Source organism: Podarcis liolepis (assembly GCF_965112155.1).
Source record: "Podarcis liolepis genome assembly, chromosome: 10".
NCBI classification, from domain to species: domain Eukaryota; kingdom Metazoa; phylum Chordata; class Lepidosauria; order Squamata; family Lacertidae; genus Podarcis; species Podarcis liolepis.
Window position 1 is genome coordinate 42,207,251 of NC_139562.1, and position 14,863 is coordinate 42,222,113.

The window sequence follows — 14,863 nt, forward strand, 5'->3', positions numbered from 1 at the left end:
TCCATTCGAGATCACTGGTGTGATTAACAAACGATCAATCAAGGTTCACCAATCTCATCTCTTTGCCCAAAGATACTGTGAATGACGTACTGCATCTACTTTGAACTTGGAGTAATTTTAAACCACTTCGCTTTTATCACAGCTCTTCATCAGAATGACTGGTGCCAGCAACCCACGAATAAGAGAATGAACAACATACTGACCTATTCAACCCTCCTGTACCTATAACTTGAAAGAGAAAAATAATAATAGTACTTGTAATAGGTATGAGTTACTCGTGCGTAAACTGGTGCCTTTCTCGGTTAATTTGCCTTGTTAAACCTTTCTGACTGCACAGCCCCTTCTCATCGTGGCTGCCTCAGTCACTGGCAGTATCCGTCAGTGGGCGTTTCTTGAACCTCTTCCAACATAAAAGTTGTTTGACACCCAGTCTCCTCCTCCTCTCACTGCGCGGGAGTCTTCTGCGCAGGGAAGGCGTGGGTAGCGGAGGACCTGGGCTCTCCTCACTGATATCCAGTGAAGAGTCCTGGAGCCCTCTCTCCAATTCCCCCGTCTGCCCCCCTTTATCCCTGGTGTTGCGCTGATCGGCTTCCCCCTCTACTGAGTTGTTTCTCCCCCTGCTGCTGGGTCCTTCGCCAGCATCATCTGGGAGCCTCCCCTTCGCCTCTCGCTCCGATGTCAGTTCCCTGACATCACTGAAGAGAGGAAAAAAGTACTGAAGAGAGGGGAGAAATTAAAAGATTAAAAAAAAAACACCACACCGAAGACAACTAAGTAATATTTACAGAGTCTGAAATGCTGAGTGTGTGTGCGTATGCCAAAAAAGAATGAAAAAGATATTACATGTGCAAAATAATGAAAACTTTTATATAATCTGCCTTTCACCAAGGAGCTCAAGGCAGTATATAGGGGTCTCACACTCCCAATGACTCTGCAAGATTGATTAGGCTGAGAGATAGCAACCTGCCCTAGATCATCCAGTAAGTTTCAAGGTCAGGTAGGGATTTAAATTCCGGTTTCCCCAGATTTAGTCTAACACGAATCACTAACCCACCATGGATGTCTTCTGGTAAGCTTTCCAGAACACATGTGAATGGGATCAGATGCCTATACAAAATGGGGCCTGCTGGACACAGGATATCAAAAGCTGTCTTATCCTTAGACCATTGGTCCATCTAACCCACTGTTCTCCCTTTTTATAGCTATCCACAGTAAAGGCTATTAAGCAATCTATGCAAATGCTTGGGAGACATTGCCATTTATTTGCTTGATACAGCACAATTGCATGTTCATATTAATATAGATGTACAGTGGTACCTCTGGTTAAGTACTTCATTCGTTCCGGAGGTCTGTTCTTAACCTGAAACTGTTCTTAACCTGAAGCACCACTTTAGCTAACGTGGCCCCCTGCTGCTGCCGTGCCGCCGCTGCACGATTTCTGTTCTCATCCTGAAGCGAAGTTCTTAACCTGAAGCACTATTTCTGGGTTAGCAGAGTATGTAACCTGAAGCGTATGTAACCTGAGGTACCACTGTACTTTTGTTTATAAGTTGTGTTTTAGGGCCTAGACCATACAAGGCAGTTTATATAATCATAAAGCAAACACTCTGAATACTGTAAATGTCTAACATTTCAAACTACTGCATTGGCTTCAAGTTTCTAAAAAAGAAATCTTGAGTATAGCAAAGGGAGGAGGAGGAGGGGAGAGTGCTGGCAGACAGGAAGAAAGAATAGCAGGACATGAAATGGATACTGTAAAGATCGAAGAGCAAAAAGAAAACAGCTCTTTATTTACTTATTTGTTTTAGTTTATTAAATTTCTATACTACCGCTTTATCCAAGGATCACAGGGTGGTTTGGAAAGGTCACACAGAGGGCATTTCATATGTGCTGTACACTCAGACCAAAGTAGCATGGAAAATGGAATGGAAATATTTGGAAGCATCAACATCCTGGAGCTACCTGAAACCTGGTGAGATATTTTGAAAGTGTTATAGCAGTTATGAAAGACAGAAAGGAAAATAACTTTGTTTAAATATCCTGGATAGAATTTCTCTTATTAAAATCAACCATCCGAGAGAGCTGCCAAGCATTTAAGAGTATTAGTGATTGGTAAGTAAATAATAATAATCCCAAATAATCTTAAGAATAAAACTGTCAGCTGGAGTAGTCTACTTTTTTACATTGTGGCTGAATTCAGACCATTATCTAGCAATGGAGTAAAAGCTGCTGGCACTTTGCCCATTTCCACAGAGGGAGAACATTCAAGTGCACTTTGTCCTAGTTTACTAGATCTTTAGCAGCGCACCATTCTTCTTAGCCAAAGGGCTTGAGAGAGGGGACACAAAATGGCAGTAGAATAGTGCTCTCTCTTCACTCCCTAAACCCTCAGCTTCTCAATTCCTGTTGCATTTTATCCCCCCCCCCTTCTTTTCCCAGAAGCGACATAAATCAATATGGGCTGCAACAATTAATACAGCACATTTGGGAGGGAGGGATGTAAATTTAATAATAAATGAAGTATTTTTAAATCCTGTCCTTCAAAACCCAAATCCATAGAAACAAAAGATATTGCTTAGGTTCTTAATTTGGCTTAGGTTCTTAATTTGGAGGAGCAAGGGAAGCAAAGGGGCATATATCTGCTGAACAATCGTGCTGTCTAATCTGGAAGCACTCTAATCCTAAATGCATGGAATCTAACATTAGGTTGATTTTAATGTGTGATTTTACTGTATTTTTGGTTTCTGTGGAAGCCGCCCAGAGTGGCTGGGGAAACCCAGCCAGATGGGCGGGGTACAAATAATAAATTATTATTATTATTATTATTATTATTAGTTCCAAGCATAAAGGTGGGCAGTCAGTAAACTGAGGGAACTATAGTTCAACAGTCTAACTCCTCTGCTTATACCCTGCTCTCAAGTCCACAACTTGACTACCCACTTCACAGGGGTAGTCAACTTCCAATCGACTTCCAACATCCCTTACACAAATTTCTGTGACTGAAATGGCATTGAGGGGGGAGGGAATCAGTTTGATTAAAAGCTAAACTTGCCTGTTGACATGGAAGATCTCCCCCCACCCTGCCCACTGCACCTCCCCTCCTCTTGAGCAATGAGCATTTCTCCAGTCAGCTTGGTTCAGTTTCTCAGAAAAGAGGAGGGTGACGGAGAAAGTTTTACATTAATTTCTTGGGAAAGCTAAGACTACAGAGTGAGTTGGAAGCCAAGAAAGTGGTCTTGAAATTCCATCTTGAAATTCCTTGTTAATGGCACAGGAATGTGATATCATGATTTGGATAACCCCATTATTCCAGGTGAACACAGAGCTGATGCACACCCCTAATTTTATAATTCTTCATGTACAAAATACGCACATGTAATATATAACATTCTCTCACACAGTCCAACTCCTTACAGTTATCACTGAAGTATGCATGCACCCACAAGCCATCTGCCTGTTCTCAGAGCAGTTAACTCCTACATAGTATCTATTAGCCAGAAACAGCTTTTGTTCCCATGAGTCTTCCCTCACTACGTTCTATATGAATCCCCTGAGAAATATCAGCTTTACATGTTTCTGTAAGCTATCATTTGGGGGCATTAGATCTTTCTACTCATTGGCACATGGAGGTACTAAAGAGGCACCCTCTTAAGTTATACCCCACCACCCCACACAATGTGTTCATTTGCCCCCCCCATGTGTTCATAGAATCTTTCCGTCATTAGAAAGCGATGTTTATTGCAGATAAATAAATAAGTCCCATTTGCTGTTGTTCATCAAGAGATCCGGTTTATCTGATAATTTTAAAACAAAAGTATTTTAAAACCTACACCAAACCATCACAATGATGAAGGTTATGTTTCTGAAAAAGGTATCTGGTAATATCATCAAGGGTAAAAAGGGAACACTTCAGTGTGAGTAGAGCCCTAGCAAAGCAGACCCCCTAATTGCTTAGAACAGGGTTTCCCTAACTTTGGTCTCCAGCTGTTTTTGGACTACAACTTCCATCATCCCTGACAACTGGTCCTGCTAGCTAGCAATGATAGGAGTTGTAGTCCAGAAATAGCTGGAGACCTAAGTTTAGGAAACCCTGGCTTAGAGCAGACATACAGGTGAAACTCGAAAAATTTGAATATTGTGGAAAAGTTCATTTATTTCAGTAATTCAACTTAAAAGGTGAAACTAATATATGAGATAGACTCATGACATGCAAAGTGAGATATGTCAAGCTGTCAAGCCTTTATTTGTTATAATTGTGACTTTTCTATTGCAGCAGGCTTTTTAAGTATGTCATACTATGCCTTGCTTAACATGTGTTTACCTGTGGTCAGTGGAGGATGATCTACTAGGGAAAGGGGCACTGCTCCAGCAACCTCAGCCAGCCTCCACCTGCATACCTTCTTATTTGCAACCAGTTCAGGGGCTGGCCCTGCCTATCAGCCATTTCCCCCTCTTTAGTTTCAGTGTTGCTCTTGTACAGGCTTCCTCAACCTTGGCCCTCCAGATGTTTTTGGCCTACAACTCCCATGATCCCTAGCTAGCAGGACCAGTGGTCAGGGATGATGGGAATTGTATTCTCAAAACATCTGGAGGGCCAAGGTTGAGGAATCCTGCTCCTGTATAACTAAGCGAGGAAGGAGGAGGAGACAGAATTAAATAAGTTGGCTCTACCTGTCATTGGCACTAGTTCCACCTACTGTTAGGTCTCTCACCAGTCACAATTGGCATTAGCCACCATTGCCTGTGATTTTTGTTTTAAACACAACTTGATTTTATTGACCATGGTACAAACCACTTTGTGGCCATCTACAATGAAAGCCTGGGATGCAGGTGGCACTGTGGGTTAAACCACAGAGCCTAGGACTTGCCAATCAGAAGGTTGGCGGTTCGAATGGCCGCGACGGGGTGAGCTCCCGTTGCTCAGTCCCTGCTCCTGCCAACCTAGCAGTTCAAAAGCATGTCAAAGTGCAAGTAGATAAATAGGTACCGCTCCGGCAGGAAAGTAAATGGCGTTTCCGTGCACAGCTCTGGTTCGCCAGAAGTGGCTTAGTCATGCTGCCACATGACCCGGAAGCTGTATGCCGGCTCCCTCGGCCAATAAAGCAAGATCAGCGCCGCAACCCCAGAGTCGGTCACGACTAGACCTAATGGTCAGGGGTCCCTTTACCTTTACCTTTTACAGTGAAAGCCTATAAATATCAAAAATAAATAAATGTTCGCATTTAAGCCAATGGAGGTAAAATGCTCCTTCAGACCTTACCCACTCAATGTGGGAAGATTTGGGACTCCAAGCTGACATGCCTCCTACACAAGTGTGTTAACAACACCTGGACAAGGTTTTTAGTCCAAGGTAACTATCACTGAACTTACTAGGACTTGCTAATCGAAATGCGTAAGATTGCCCTGTTAAACACATTTCAAGATTTCATAACCCACCTTTCAATTTTAAATTAACATTATAGAGTGTTAGACACACAGAAACGTCTAATAATAATTCACCATCACAAAACAAAACAAAACTTAAAGGTAACCTTCCAAAGAACCCCATCTGGAACCCAGATTGAAATAATGTCTTGGGATCATCCAGAAGTACTCAAGCACAACCTACTCAATCACCTTGATCAAAAAAGAGAGACTAGAAACCATTATATATTTCTCCAAGGACAGTTCTTTCAACAGCAGTCTTACTTCTGCTTCTTGCAAGCAAGCTTCAATGGCTCCTTTTTTCAAAAGCCCTAAAAAGTCAGTATTTTCTCATCGCTCCTCAGTTTTAGCTATGATGGATGTAAGAATCAAGCGCACATGGTGTAGGGTGAAAAGAAGAATCCAAGTCTGAAAAGATACTCAAGGTGCAAAAATAAAAACCCCACAGAATGCAATACTAATAAGAACTTAGCCAAGTCAATTTCATACGAAATACATTCTCAGAGTGCTGCATATTAAAGTGCAGTAAGCCCTCCAACAAAAAATTGGACTAGGTCATAAAAACAAATGGATGCATGTCCTTAAAGGAATACAGATGTAGCTTTTGCTGTCAAAAAATCAAGCAAAGACTTTCCATACTACAACCCAATACTTAAAAAAATATATATCTGGATTTGCAGATAAGAATAAATCTACTGAAGTTGCTAACTACTTATAACAGAGCATTTCAAGCCCAGCAATTTATGCACTTTGCACATTTTTGCTGACAAAGATGCAATCTTCCCATTTTAAATTATTCCCTGAGGTCATTGTGCCATATTGTTTTATGAAATGGGGAGATGGGGGGGTGGGGTTAGCTCCTCATGATTCAAGAGAGAATTAACACCCATTGCATCAAGTGTGCAGTGTCAACAAGTAAATCACTGAACACTTGATGAGCTGAAAATTGTACCTAGGCATCTGCAGAGCTTGCAACACAGCAGGCTTGATGGTTACCATAGTAATCATGTGACAGCTTCTGATTTATTACCTTATACTGCATGATTGTAAAGGTTCTCAGGCTACCTTCTGCGGCGTTTCGAGATTCGAAAGCAATACCATGATAAATGTCAGCCATCTGAAAGCTGTACTCAGTGGAATGCAACATCCGAGAGCAGTGCTTTAAATGCAAATTGTGTGCTTTTTTGCCCTTCCAAGAACATTAAAAACACATGAAGAAGATGAGCTCCGACCTCTGACACCATGATTCTTTTCTGCAGAGATCGTAATTTTCTGTGGGACTGGCTACTGAATATTTAAGTAGGCTAAAATAAAAAATGAGGTAATAAATTTCACTAAAGATAGCCTGAGTCATAATGCATTGATTACAAAAGTAAGCATGCTTGCAACTAATAATCAGGGGAGTCAAATCACTTAGCTGTACATATTTTAAAGCTTTTTTAATTACCGTTTGACAACAATATGCATTATTTTGGGGGTTTTCAAATGCCCAGCTTTGTCATATTTGACTATACATGTGTATACAAGTTACTGAACACAACCCTTAATATTAGATTTAACTGGAGCTCAGCACAAAATAAGCATGTTGCCATTCCTTTATCCTTGCACATCCTACCATTATTAAACTGAAGTCCACACATGATGGACAGAGCAGTTCCTTTGAGGAAATATTTCTTTGTAAGCCCTTTTGTTTCTGAAATATTACGTTTTAAATTTATTGGGATTGTTCCTGCTCATAATTCTTTTCATTTGCACAGCAATAAAAAGGCTGAAAGAAAACAGGCTTTTGTGCTTATCAAGCACAGGAGCTCCGCACACTAATTTGTGTATTAGCAAATCCCAAGTGGGCAACACATTATTGATTCTGCCATCTACATTCTACAGTTTGACAGGAAGGAAACTGTGTATAGGTTTAATAAAATGATCTCCTCTGAGCATTACTGTTAAAAGCATTGGTTATCTACCTGTATATTTCAAAAGCTTTTCATAAGCTTTGAATTAAAAGCAAAGAGGGGAATCTGCTTGGCACAGTTTATACACCTAATTGTCATCCATTTTGTACAATGCTTATTGATAAATTACCAAGCTACTTTTTAAATGATTTAATATCGAATTGTGCCTTACAGCTGGTGGTCAGTTAATGAAATACCAGCATTTAGAGAGAGAAAGTATGCTTCACCTATACATTATAGTTCCTATAAGTGCTCACTAATCTGATAACTATTTTGAATTAAGGGTCTCACATGAGAATTGTTTTGAAAGTCACAGCCAGACACCCTTTATGTGGCAAAACCAGTTTAAGGACTGGTTTCTGTATGAAGCAAAGAGCACAAAGGGTTATTTGATAGATACACACACACACACACACACACATATTTTGAGAAAGTAGAGATTATGGTTTTATCCAAATTAATAAAAAGGCATGTTTAGACTGCTCCCAGCAGCAAGGCAGTTACACATGAGCAAGCACTCTGTCCTACTTAATTGAATCTGTCTTGACTACTGGGAGTTCATGGGTATGTCCCATGAGACCCCCTAATGGAAGAGACTATTGGCTTTAAATCAGACACACATGGAGGCAAACTTTAAAAGAATTGCAGTGGTGCTTTGAGAAGTCAGAGGAATGGAGCCACTTCAGTGAATCGTCTAATTAAAGAGGATGAATGCTCAAAAGTGAATAGGCATTTGATCACACTTCTCCCACTTTGTGTGGCTAACATTAAGGAATTATTTCCAGAAACAACCTAAAAAACCATAGACGGGCTACAATGGTTATCAAGCCTACTTTATAGCTATCAATAGCTATTATTACATGGTTTGTGTATAACAAGGCTTTTCCCTGCTTGGTTCATTCTACGCCAGAAGTGGGCAGATTCAGACCTGTGGGGTCTATTGTGTGTTTTACTAGAAACCCAAGATTAATTATCCAGAGCCTGGCACAAAAAGAATTAAAAGAATTACAAGCACATGCTTTCGTTTTGAGTATCAGAACTGATTGTGTTCACATCCACACAAAAATCCCCCACTGGTCATCCAATGCTTTCTTCATTTCACCCATAGAATTGAGGAGGGGTGGTCATTTTGTTGCTGCTATTGTTAAACAACTGGGAAACAGAAAATCCTTGCTGATCTACTATGTATAAGTCACCCAGTGATTCGCCAGTAGGTTTTGGTCTACTCTCTGCCTATCCCTGTTGGATACTGAACAATGCTTTTATCCTGGGAGTATCTTACCTAAAAAGGTAAAAGGTAAAGGGACCCCTGACCATTAGGTCCAGTCGTGGCCGACTGGGGTTGCAGGGCTCATCTCGCTTTATAGGCCGAGGGAGCCGGCGTACAGCTTCCGGGTCATGTGGCCAGCATGACCAAGCCGAAGCAGAGCAGCGCACGGAAACGCCGTTTACCTTCCCGCCGGAGCGGTACCTATTTATCTACTTGCACTTTGACCTGCTTTTGAACTGCTAGGTTGGCAGGAGCAGGGACAGAGCAATGGGAGCTCACCATGTCGCGGGGATTTGAACCGCTAACCTTCTGATCGGCAAGTCCTAGGCTCTGTGGTTTAACCCACAATGCCACCTGCATCCCTTAAAACGTGGGGCTCAAACCCATAACCCTGAGATTATGAGTCTTGTGCTCTACCAGCTGAGCTATCCTAATAGTCTTACCTACCAACATAAAATATCGTACCTACCAAGTAATATCTTACCTACCAACATAAAAAGCTCTTACTTTGGGATCTCACACTTCCAATAAAGGCTGGCCATTGGTATGCACAATATTAACAGCCCTTCTTCAAGCTTGATTCTAAAGCATGCTAGTTATTTTAACAAAGCATGGCATAAGTTCTGAATGATTCGATTCCCATGACTACCTTATTCATAGACTGCAGGAGTGCCCTAAAATGATTGTGATTTCAAAATTAGTTTGCACATCTCTTAAAAAAATCAAAAAACCCCACTAAGTTACGCAAAACCCTTCAACCTGAAACAACAGCCAGTTAGCCAGAACTACATTTCTTCCCATCCCTCACAAAGACAATGGGTTCCTAAGAGCTTTGAGAAAAGTGCAGGATAAACTGGAATTTTAAATTCCCACATCAATTGTGGATGACAATTTGTTGCAGGTAGCAACAATAATCAGCAAAATCCTATTTGCCTTATGCATCCATGCTAGTAAGTAGCACTGCTCCCACCAAGGGATTTGAGTCAATAAAGCTGTCTTGCAGATGCATTTCTGAAATCCTTATTTATGCAAATACCACCAGCGAGGAGAAAACACACACACACACAGTGCTGATGCCTTCAGATTCTCAAAGTTCATGCAAGGTTCTGGTTCTGCATTCACAAGACTGATATCGGCTAGATTTTTTATTTTATTTTAGGCAATAGGGTGTAGTGAAGGCAAACTGGGATTTAAGCCATCTTTCTTGTCCATAGGTCTGTCATCCCATGGATGCTATGTGTATATTTTTACTGAATCTACTGTAGCATTTGAGATGCTTTAATTTAAGCATCAAGCTGCATATAACATTTTGTTCATTTTGCACGTCACAAGATCTCTTCCACATCTATAAAGCAGTAAGCGTCTTCCTCTATAGGCCAGAATTGTCAAGATCAGCAGAACAGCAAGTCTTAGGGTATCATGTTGCCGACTAGTCAAAATATCTTGGGTAACACAATTTCAGCAGAGTTATCTGTTGCAGTCAGCAAATGTTAGGATTGTTAAGAAACCTTGGTGTAAGCCTGGTTTCCTATCAGGTAGATAACATTTCCATTCATTCTTTAACCATTTCCTTGTTCAGTAATGCATTCTGTTGCAGCGGAAGGGAAAAGGTACTGCTATTGAAGATTGTCTTTCTGTCTTCCCACAAAACTATTCCTGCTGACCAAGGAGAAAAATGAACATGCTTCTTTGCAGAACAAGGTTTGCTTGGCTACAGCTGCAATTAGCAAGGAGAGAGCTTGACCATGAATTCCAGTTCAGAAAACATGCAAAGCTTATGAGTCCCAATTTGCCTCATAAGGCCATTTCCCACACACCACACAAAACTGCCCCACACCTGATGGCATATGTGATATCAGCAGTGGGGCAAAAATAAACACAAGAAGAAAAGGGGAAATGGGAGCTTAAAATGGAGCTCCTGATCATTCCTTTTGCAAGTGGGACCCCCTGCCAGCACTGATCAGCTGCACTAGGGAGTTCCAAACTGCTTCCTCTACAGAGGAGTAAATGCTTTGTTTTAAAAACAGATCGTTTCCCCCTCTTCAGAGGAAGTGGTTTGGAAGCTGGTGCTGGAAGAAGAGCTTTAATTGCAAACTACCATATTTTTTGCTCTATAAGACACACTTTCCCCCTCCTAAAAAGTAAGGGGAAATGTGTGTGCGTCTTATGGAGTGAATGCAGGCTCCGTGGCTTCAGCGAAAGCAACGCGAAGCCTCTGGAGCTCAGCGGGAGCTCCTGCTGTGCTCCAGAGGCTTCGCGTTGCTTTTGCTGAAGCCAGGAGAGCAATAGGGGTCAGTGTGCACCGATCCCTCTTGCTCTCCTGGCTTCGCTTCGCTGGAGAGGTGGTGCGCAGCTTTCCCTCTCTGCGCAGTGCCCCTTCAGCGAAACGGGAGGAGAAATGGAAGGGGCTCCGTTTCTCCTGCCGCTTCGCTGAAGGGGCTCTGCGCAGAGAGGGAGAGAATATTTTTTTCTTGTTCTTCTCCTCTAAAACTAGGTGCGTCTTATGGTTGGGTGCGTCTTATAGAGTGAAAAATAAAGTACGTCCTCATTTAAAGATGAAGGCATATTTTCTCTCCATAGCAAGCATCATTAAAGGTGCTCCCAGCTCCACTCAGGTGATTGGTGTCTGTCTAGGTTCAAAGGAGGCTGTGGTTACCACCAATCACCTCATGTCAACACCTGTCAAAGTTGTCCCACTGGAGGTGAGGAAATTTGGAACATGATCCCCTGGCCAAACCCAGTTTCCTGTCCCTTGGGGCTTGGCTTAGCGTGGCAGCAAAAAGGACCAGGAAAGATCCGCGCGTCTTTGAGCTCCTCTTAGGAAGCCGGCCCTTCCTCATGGTCTCAGTACCAAGGTTTGGCTTAGAATGTCAGGCACTAACCAGCTAACCAGTTTACTACCAACACCTCTGATGACATGTTCATGAGAAATCCAATCCTCTCATGACCACTTCTTTTAAATATTGCTTGCATTTTTCCATTTATTTTCTAGGAAGAATTTCTTGCAGAGCTGGCAAGCTTAAACCTTCCTCTCCACAAGTAGTCAAGCTTGAGTGGTGGCAAGGTCTCCTTTCTTACTGAAGCAATGAAGTCTTTGTTTGAAACATTGGGGGGGGGATGCAAGTGAATTCACTTCTCTTCCAAGACAATTCTGAATATCCACTAACTCAGAAAGGTAATGATTACCTTAACATGAGGGGAATAATTCCCTTACCAGCACAGAGTCACTTGCAACAATGCTTATCAGCAAATGTACTTCCCATATTGTTGCAATTTTGTTACCATTTCTTCCCAAATCCATCTTGTTAGACAGATTTGTCTTTTTATTTAACATTGTCTCTATTATGTCTCTATTGGAAGGTGTTGTCTGTTCTCTCATTTCTGTCACAACAATAACACATTCATGGGCATGACTATAACTAACATGCCCAGCTGCATCTGAAGAACCTGGATGTTCTAAGTGTTGCAGTATTTACAGTTTACATGAAAGCAGCATGCATCTACTGTAAAAACAGCAATAATTAAAGCAGACAATTAATGGCTATGCTATCAGCCCCAAGCCAACAGAACGGAATCAGAAAGATGGAACACCACATGGGGTGGACTTTTTTTTTTCAACTTTACCAATTTTGAAGGAAGAAAGGGTGGGGAATTCAGAAATGCAAGGCAGAAAAATTTCAGGCCATGAAAATAATAAGTGAGGCTGGAAGGTGGGTAGGTAAAAAATACAGAAACCCACATCCCACAATACGTATTAGCAAATTGCATTTAAACCAGACTATATTAGTCCACTCGTGATGCATATCTGGATAGTTCTGATTTTAAGAAGGAAGAGTGGGGAATAATGGTATGTCCTGTTGACATGAAAAGCATTGCAATTTTAAATGTTAAGGATTTTCTCTCTCCAAATTGACCAGTATTCATTATGAGTGGGGTAGGACTCCAGAAGTTGCATTGCGTCTCCCCTCCTCTGTGCCTGTGTGTATTCTATGCTCACTGAGCATGCTCACTCCTCATTGGGCTTTTCTTTTTAAAGGTGGGCAAACAGTTCCCTAATTTAAGCAGCTTCAATTTCTTATATTTCTCCACTGATTCCTAGAAGCAGTTCTCATTTCCAACTCCAGGGGCATTTAAAAAACAGCTTCTTGGAGCAAAACAGGAAGTAACCTATCCAAACAACAAAACTCTCTCTCTCTCTCTCTTTCTCTCTCTCTCTCTCATCTGGGTTTCAGCCCACTCTCCATTATCTTCATTCTGGTTGTTTAAAGCAATGCTTAATTGTGCTGCTTTGGTACGGGGTGCTGGTGGTGACATAGAATTTGTTCTGAATATAATTTTGACTTTTTCACTTTTTGTCCTAACTCCAAGCCTGCCAATCCCTCCCTCTTGTGGGCGATGCAGTGTTGCATTACAAAATCATGAGCAAAAATCAGCATTTCAATACTTTAAATGCAGCAATACTGGAAACAGCCAAGACAGTTTATCTTTAGTCCTAGATGTTTTGGACACAGCTTCTATGTCCACTACAAATGAGCCAAGAATCAAGTTAGCAACATTAAACACTACCCTTGCTAGTCTAGCCTTTGGGTGATACTTCTGACTCCTTTTTGGAGAAACGTATACAGAGCTATATTCAAGTAAGAACATAAGAAGAGCCATGCTGTGTGAGGCCAAAGGCCCACCTAGTCCACCCATCTAGTCTTCTCACAGTGGTCCACAAACAGGACCTACATGCAACAATGCTCTCCTCACTTACAATTCCCAGCAATTGGTATATACAGAGACATGCTGCCCCTCAAAGCGGGAGGCAGAGCATAGACACCCCCCATTATTTGGTCTAATGCCCTTTTAAATCTATCCTAATAGATGGCCCTTGCTATTAATCCCATCGTTTTAACTATATGCTGTGTGAAGAAGTATTTTTTTAAAAAAAATTGTCCTGAATTGAGCTTCATTGCACGGTGCTGAATTCTCTAATAATCTGAGAAGTTTTTGCCCTTATCCACTTTCTCCCCACCTTGCAAACAGCAATACACCTCTATCATGTGTGTGTCCTCCTCCCCACCCCTTTACCTGCCTTTTTTCTAAACTAAAAAAGCTGCAAATATTGCAAACTGAAATATGTATGTTGGGGGAAAGGTCTTGGCAGCCGACCTTATCTACTTTTGCTGATGCAAGACAGACTCAAATAGAAATGAAGCTGGCCTATTATTGGCTTCAGAGATTAAGATCAAGACTCTGAAGTATATCCTCAAGCAAGCAGAGAACCGGTGGAGTGTGCTGAGCTTGGGTGTGATATGCTCTTGAGGATTGTTCTTGCTCAAAGAGGCATGCTGCTTCATTTATATACTTGAGAGTTGCTGCACTGGCTTTCACCTCACATACATCTTGCAGTGCTGTCATTTTGACCTAAATCAGAAGTTACATAAAACTGGAATGAATTAACAGATTTTGCCTCACCAACTGTGTTACTTTCAATTGCCCTGAAGGATCTACTTGCCTTCACTTCTGTAACTTAAAAAAAAAAGAAATAAAAAGGCCATAGATGGTGAAAATGCCAGTGCATTTCCTTACATAGCTGCTGTACCCAGCAGTTCATTCCCAGGTAAACTTTAAGGCAAATACTGTGAAGAAAAGTAATGTTGAAGCACATGACCCAGCCAGTATTTTTCTTCCCATGCATTCATCACTATGAGCATTGATTTCAGTACTAGTAATGAAATGCAAACTCCTGGTCCCTTGCAGCACACACACACACACCATTATTTCTAACTCCTAAAATGAAGCAGACATACAATAAACATTAAATATTGTGGATCTTAACAATTATGAACAAACCCATCCTTACAATTTTTTTCTATAGCTATGCCTGATCAGAATCTGAGATTTGTCAAGAGAAATTTCTAGTGGTCCAGGAAGGCCAGATCATCATGCATAGGCAGTAGAGAACAAGCCTAGTCGTCAAGCACTCCCCTCATCGCCTTCCATCCTCCTTTTTATTATGCATCCCGTGGTGACTGGGAGAGCAACAGTAGGTGAAACCAAAACCAATGATAGGTGGAGATGCAGCAGATAACAGGCAGAGCCAACTAATTATAGTTTTGCTGCCAATCCTCTTGCCTGTTGAGTCCTACAAGGGCAACACGAAGACTGAGAAAGAGGAAGTGACAGGCAGAGGGCTGGATGCAATCAAGAAGGAAGGCAGGTGGGAGCTGGC

General features: G+C 41.6%; 1 protein-coding gene across 5 annotated transcripts in view; it reads right to left on the minus strand.

Moving 5' to 3' along the window:
• NAV3 (neuron navigator 3) overlaps positions 1-14,863 on the minus strand; it is a 426,597-nt gene that overhangs the window by 393,208 nt on the left and 18,526 nt on the right. The window lies entirely within an intron of this gene.